The sequence below is a fragment of the Pinus tabuliformis genome, chromosome Q, assembly GCF_031772625.1.
Source record: "Pinus tabuliformis cultivar Carrire ecotype Pingquan chromosome Q, CPIR1, whole genome shotgun sequence".
NCBI classification, from domain to species: Eukaryota; Viridiplantae; Streptophyta; class Pinopsida; order Pinales; family Pinaceae; genus Pinus; species Pinus tabuliformis.
In genome coordinates, this window is record NC_142296.1 from 684,190,562 (window position 1) to 684,198,235 (window position 7,674).

Genomic DNA, 7,674 nt, shown 5'->3' on the forward strand with positions numbered 1-7,674 from the left:
CATTGGATCAATTTTGTTGTTGAACAAATTATTACGAAATTCAAGTTTTAGGGACTTGTATATTTTGAGAGAGTTTATAAACCAATTTGCTCTTTGACTATCAGCAATATTCTAGCTATTTGCAAGCAATTATTGGATATTGTAGGAGGATTTTTTTTGTTTTGTTTTTGTAATTATATATGAAATATTTATTTATTTTAAATGTATTTTGGATATGGATTTGGAGCTATATTATAGCGAATTTGTTATTACAAATATTATCGAAATTGAAGATTTGGAGACTGTACCGTGCACGAACTTGTTATTAAAAATATGATCTAAATTTAAGTTTCAGAAACAGTATATTCCGAGCGGTTTTATACACTAATTTACTTTGGAGTAACAGCATTTATATGTAAAATTTATTGAAAAAATCCTGATAAAAAACAGGCTGTTTTATCCACTAATTTACTTTGGAGTAAGAGCATTGTAAAGTTTGGTATGTTCTATCTTTAAAGCAATTTATTTCAATTTTTCCAATTAGCTTAATATCTTTTCCAGATTAGCAATCACATCAGCGCAATAGTAAATTGCAGATAAAACATAAACATAAATCGCAGAATACAAGCCAAGACAAGAGGACACAAGATATGGCGCTAGCCAGGGACAAACCCCAATGTGGGGAAACTCTTGATCAATTCTTCTTATATGTTTTTCAATAGTTCAGCAGAGAGAGATAGTACATACAAGTAAGAAGTCAACCTTTTGACCTATCTAAATAAGAGCAGAGATCTTCTCTAGGAAGATGACATATGAGGTCGCTGATCTGAGCTTAGGTGAAGGCAAACTGCTTCCACTGATCTAAGGTGGCTACATCACCATGCTGCCCTTCACTGTGCTGCACCAAATATTCATGTTGTACCTTATATTCCCGGCGCACCTACCTGTGCCCATCATGCTATACCTCATTGTGCCCATCATGCTGTACCTCACTGTAGCATTTATTATCACTGTGCTGCACTTTGTTACCAAGTGCTGCACACAACACGCTACACTACACTTCATCACGATGCCCATCATTATGCAACAACATTCAACATCATGCTGCACCTTAAAGCAACACTGTCACACATTATCATGTTCAACATTAGTTCACTGTTTAGGGGATTCTCTATTTGCTGCAGTGGTTTGGGCAACCTTCATCATGGATTGGTTAGGCCATCAAGACAGTCCTACCAACCCTCACACATAGGAAGCAACGTATCAAATACATACCTGGAACTTGTGCATACTGTTATAGCATTAGATCATGGGTGAGGGCATCCAAACACTTCCGTTCAGCCCTTCTTCCAGCTACAATAGTCTTAAATCTGCAGCTCATCAACCAATGAGAATACCCATCATTCCATGCACAAGTTGCTCCACAAACCACCTAGGTTTGTCCTTCAATGCGGCTGCCTACTGCACTTGATCGGCCCTGTTTAGGGCATCATTCTGCCTATAAAAACACTTCAGAAACCCTCAACAAGGCTCCTTTTCCTTCCCTGTTGCCACAGGAATATACAACCTTGTTTTGGAGGGCCTAATAATCCCAACTTCCAAAACAAGCCTCCCTTCCTATCTGTAATTACAGAAGGAAACTTGACCTGTTCACTTGTGCGGTTTCTTTTATTTCTGCCCAAAATTTCCCATCATGACCTTGGCCTCCTGCTTGTAGTAACTCGGCCCCCAAACAGTCTAGAAGGATGCATAAACTATGCCTTTCTTCACCTTCACTGGGCTCCTCTTTTCTGCGGCCAAAACAAAGCTCTTTATGCACCATAGATCTTGTCATAAGTCTGCGGCTAGGGCACATTGTGACAGCTGATTTAGGGCCTCATAGATCAACATTGTAGGTCTCTTCTAGACCTACATTTAGGGCATCTTCATGACTTCGTTTTAGGGCATCAGCTCCATGACTGCGTTTTAGGGCATCATTTCCATTAGGGCAACATTGTCTTCTTAGGATCTCTCCTCCCACCAAAACCCAAGACAAGTGGAGAGGAAGAGATCACAAGAAGTGTGTGTGTAAATGACTTTCAAGGCACCTCTATTTATACTAAAACATTGAGCACAAGTGGGGGCAATTTGGTCGCTGGCCGACCTTGAAGAATTGTTCCATAACACAAATAAATTCATACTTCCATGAATACTTGTCGGAATCAGATGATCTTTAGATCAATTCTACACTCGACGAGAGGAATCCAAGAAAAATATCCGCTGCCATAAATAAGATGACCCACATGGAGTTTGGCCCTAGTTTCCAATTTTAACACTTCCTCTCAACTAGGGAGAACTCCATCCACTGATCAATCTGCGGGATTGTACTATCTTTGCCATCAGTGCCCTGCACTGCTCCGCTGAACCATGAAGAAGAAGAATTGATTGAGAATGTCTCATACCATTCTCTATTGCCCTGAAGTCAGTGCCATATGAAGAGAGTGTCTCAAACCACTCATATTGACCCGAAGTCAGTTTCATTGATCCCAGATCAATATCATCCTAGCATAGGGAGTACGGTAGTTACACGATGCGTCCATCGATACTACTATGGTCCCTATCTTCGTTTCCCTACTCATTGGCCAAATGAGAGGTACTTCACATGAGTCCCACACTGCATGGGTAGGATGTCTCAGCAGGAGAAGGATGAATCACTCATCCTGCCTACATGTCGCCAAGGGTATCCCAGGGGAAGGCTAAACCACTCACCCTATGTCTGTGTCTTGGTAGGAGAAGGATGAACCACTCATCCTGCCTACTTAGCAGATCACTAGGGGAAGGCTGAACCACTCACCCTATGGTTTCTCATTGCTCCAAGATGTACCCCCAAGCCCCCCGGAGCTCCCAGAGTTCAATGTCCATATCATAAAGGACCCTTATGAGAGAGTCTCTCCACGACTTCTAGTCGTTCTCGAAAAGTCATAAAATTGACCTTTCGCAGGGACTTCGACAGAATGTCGGCGATCTACACATCGGTGCCAATGCGATGGAGCCTTCTTGCTCATCGATGTACCATAACCCAGATAAAGTGGTACCTGATGTCTATATGGTTAGAGCGATCATAGAATATGAGATTCCTCAACAATCGAATCTCCTTCTGGTTGTCACATATGATCACGAAGGTATCCAACATGTGTTTAAACAACTTACTGAAGAGCTTCTTCAACCAGACAGCTTCACACGAGGTCATACTTGTAGCTATGTATTCGGTCTCAACGGTGCTCAGGGCAACCGATTTCTGCTTCCTGCTCATCCAGGATATTGTAGCAGAACCCAAAGAGAACTAGCAACCAGAAGTGCTCTTGCGATCCTTCACACTGCCTGCCCAGACAGTGTTCGAATAATCACGTAGCTTCACATTTCTGACAGTGCATCTCAATCCAAGAGAGATTGTGCCCCAAAGATATTTCAGAAGATTCACCAAGAACCTCAAAGCTAGAATGAGTTTATGAAACTCAGAGGCATTTCCCAAATCAGGTCCGACATCACTACTGCATAACCTCTTAAAGTTAAACTCCATCGAGGTAGCAATGGCTAGTAGTTTACCATTCCAAGTCCAGAAACCAACTCCCTCATACTTTTGCAAATCAGAGGGTTTGCATCTGTGAGAAAGAGGTCATCCTCATAAGGTGCCAGTATGAGAGGTTTATCATCCATAATCTTTAAGCAATGGTTTGAATCGGCTTCACTCCTAGTGAATCTCAACTTCATCAGACAACTATTAATCCTCTTGTATCAAGTTCGGGGTGTTAGCTCTAAAACATAAAGAGTTTTCTTCAACTTGCATACATGAGATCCCTAATCATGAATCTCAAATCCCTTGGGTTGTTCCAAACCTGTGGACTTGCTACATGAGGGGAATGGTCCCCTTGTAGGATTTTCCTTCGGTACATCTCAGACATGTACCTTCATTCTCTTCTTGAATTCAAGCATCCCTGTCACCAGCGGGTAGGGCCCCATAATAAGTAGACCTTCGGTGCTATAGAAGAGATGTGTCAACTGACATGGTCCCCAATGGACTTCCTGCAACTTGATACAAATTGCCAACCCTGAACCCAAGAGTAAAAGCATCTTGAAGGGCCTAATAATCTTGACCTCCAAAACAAGCCTCCCTTCTTACCTGTAATTACCCAAGGAAACTTGTTCACTTGTGAGGTTTCTTTTATTTCTGCCCAAAATTTCCCATCATGACCTCAACCTCTTGCCTGTAGTAACTCGATTCCCAAACAATATAGAAGGATGCATAAACTATGCCTTCCTTCACCTTCGCTGATCTCCTCTCTTCTGCGGCCAAAACAAAGCTCTTTATGCACCATAGATCTTGTCATAACTCTGTGGCTAGGTTACATTGTGACCACTGATTTAGGGCCTCATAGACCATCATTGTAGGTCTCTTTTAGATGTGCATTTAGGGCATCTTCATGATTGCGTTTTAGGGCATCATCTCCATGACTGCGTTTTAGGGCATCATCTCCATTAAGGCAACATTGTCATCTTAGGATCTCTCCTCCCACCAAAACCCAAGACAAGTAGAGAGGAAGAGATCACAAGAAGTATGTGTGTAAATGACCTTCAAGGCACCTCTATTTATACTAAAACATTGAGCACAAGTGGGGGCAATTTGATTGCTCGCTGACCTTAACGAATTATCTCATAACATAAATAAATTCATATCTCCATGAATACTTGTCGGAATCGGATGATCTTTAGATCAATCCTACACCTCTCGATGAGAGGAATCCAAGAAAAATATCAGTTGCCATAAATAAGACGACCCACATGGAGTTTTTCCCTAGTTGCCAATTTTAACACTCCCTCTCAACTAGGGAGAACTCCATCCGCTGATCTATCTGCCACACTGTACTATCTCTACCATCAGTGCTCTGCACTGCTCCGCGGAACCATAAAGAAGAAGAATTGATCGAGAATGTCTCATACCATTCTCTACTGACCCAAAGTCAGTCCCATATGAAGAGAGTGTCTCATACCACTCTCACTGATCCGAAATCAGTTTCAAAAGAGAGTGAGTTATATCACTCTTACTAACCCGAAGTCAGTGCCAAAAGAGAGTGTCTCAAACCACTCATATTGACCCGAAATCAGTGTCATTGATCCGAGATCACTATCATCCTAACGTAGGGAGTATGGTAGTTACATGATGCGTCCATTGATACTAATATGGTCCCTAGCTCATTTCCCTACTCATTGGCCATATGAGAGGTACTTGCCATGAGTCCCAGATTGCATGGGTAGGATGTCTCAGCAGGAGAAGGATGAACCACTCATCCTGCCTACATGTCGCCAGGGGTATCCCAGGGGAAGGCTGAACCACTCACCCTATGACTGTGTCTTGGCAGGAGAAGGATGAACCACTTATCCTGCCTACTTAACAGACCACTAGGGGAAGGATGAACCACTCACCCTATGGTTTCTCATCGCTCCAAGATGTACCCCCAAGCCCCCCGGAGCTCCCAGAGCTCAATGTCCATATCATAAAGGACCCTTAGGAGAGAGTCTCTCCACGACTCTTAGTCGTTCTCAAAAGTTACAAATTTGACCTTTCCCAGGGGCTTCGACAGAATGTCGGCGATCTACACATCAGTCCCAATGTGATGGAACCTTCTTGCTCATCGATGTACCATATCCCAGATAAAGTGGTCCCTGATGTCTATATGCTTAGAGCGATCATAGAATACGAGATTCCTCAACAATCGAATCCCCCTCTGATTGTCACATATGATCATGGAGGTATCCAACATGTGTTTAAACAGCTTACTGAAGAGCTTCCTCAACTTGGCAGCGTCACACGAGGTCATACTCTTAGCTATGTATTCAGTCTTAGTGGTGCCCAGGGCAACCGATTTCTGCTTCCTGCTCATCCAGGATATCGTAGCAGAACCCAAAGAGAACTAGCACCCAGAAGTGCTCTTGTGATCCTTCAAACTGCCTGCTCAGACAGTGTTCGAATAATCACGCAGCTTCCCATTTTCGACAATTTATCTCAATCCATGAGAGATTGTGCCCCGAAGATATCTCAGAAGATTCTTGGCACCAATCTAGTGAGGCTCAACCATATATGAGCTCAACATGCTATCTGTAAAACATATATCTGGACGGGAGTTCACCAAGAACATCAATGCTAGAATGAGTTTATGAAACTCAAAGGTATTTCCCAAATCAGGTCTGCCATCACTACTGCATAACTTCTGAAAGTTAAGCTCCATTGAGGTAGTCACAGGCTAGCAGTTTACCATTCCAAATCCGGAAACCAACTCCCTATTACTTGTGCAAATGAGAGGGTTTGCACCTGTCAGAAAGAGGTCATCCCCATAAGGTGCAAGTATGAGAGGTCTATCATCCACAACCTTCAAGCAATGGTTTGGATCGGCTTCACTCCTAGTGAATCTCAACTTCATCAGATAGCTATCAATCCTCTCGTATCAAGCTCGAGGTGTTAGCTCCAAAACATAGAGAGCTTTCTTCAACTTGCATACATGAGATCCCTGATCATGAATCTCAAATCCCTTGGGTTGTTCCAAACCCGTGGACTTGCTACATGAGGGGAATGGTCCCCTTGTAAAATTTTCATTCGGTACATCTTAGACATGTACTTTCATGCTCTTCTTGAATTCAGGCATCCCTGTCACCATCGTGTAGGGCCCCATAAAAAGCAAACCTTCGGTGCTATAGAGGAGATGTGTCAACTGACATGGTCCCCAATGGACTTCCTACAACTTGATACAAATTTCCAACTCTGAACCCAAGAGTAAAAGCATCTTGAAAATTTGTTTTTTCAAACACATACCTTTCCATCGATGAATGCCACCTTGAAACCTTTGACTTCCATTGCCGAAATGGACACCAGGTTCTTCCTGAGATCATGTACATAAAGAACTTCTTGTAAATGAATTGTGTTACCCTCATTCAATTGAGGGGTAACATTCTCTACACCCTTTCCGGGATAGGTGGCATTGACTCCAAGTATAATCTCCACAATTGTTTCCTTCTTTATCAAATTAGAGAAAGCTTCCTTCTATCTGATGAAGTGCCTTGAAGCACTACTATCAATAAGCCAGATTCCCAAAGAGTGGAGGAGAAGTAGTGGAGAGGGCCAATATAAGTTAACACTCCTTTAGCTTATTTGAAACAACATTTGATTCTTCATACCTAGAGTTCCTTACTTTCTTTGAAGAGTCGGCTATTTCCTTGATGACCTGCATTCCTTTTTCCTTTGCAATTGAACCTGTCATTCCTTTGATCATTGAAGATGCCCTTCGAATGATTGTTATCATCATCAAGTGATGTGTCCCTTCTATTCAGACACTCCTTCACTTAATGGCCAGACTTGATGCAAGCAAATCATATGCCTTTCATTCCATCCTTAGATCCAGACTTCTCATCGAAGTGACCTGTAGGTAGGCCACCAGATGTTTCTGCTGTGCCACTTTGATAATCTCTTTTGCTTTGACTTCACCCTTGGTGAATTTTAAGAGGGATGAGGAACCCATTGATCTTTCCAACTGTCTTCAGTGATTGCTCTTTCACTCTTTCTTGGGCTTTATCGTCGCCTCAGCTCCGATACCATGTAAAGTTTTGGTATGTTCTATTCTTAGAGCAATTTATTTCAATTTTTCCAATTAGCTTAATATCTTTTCC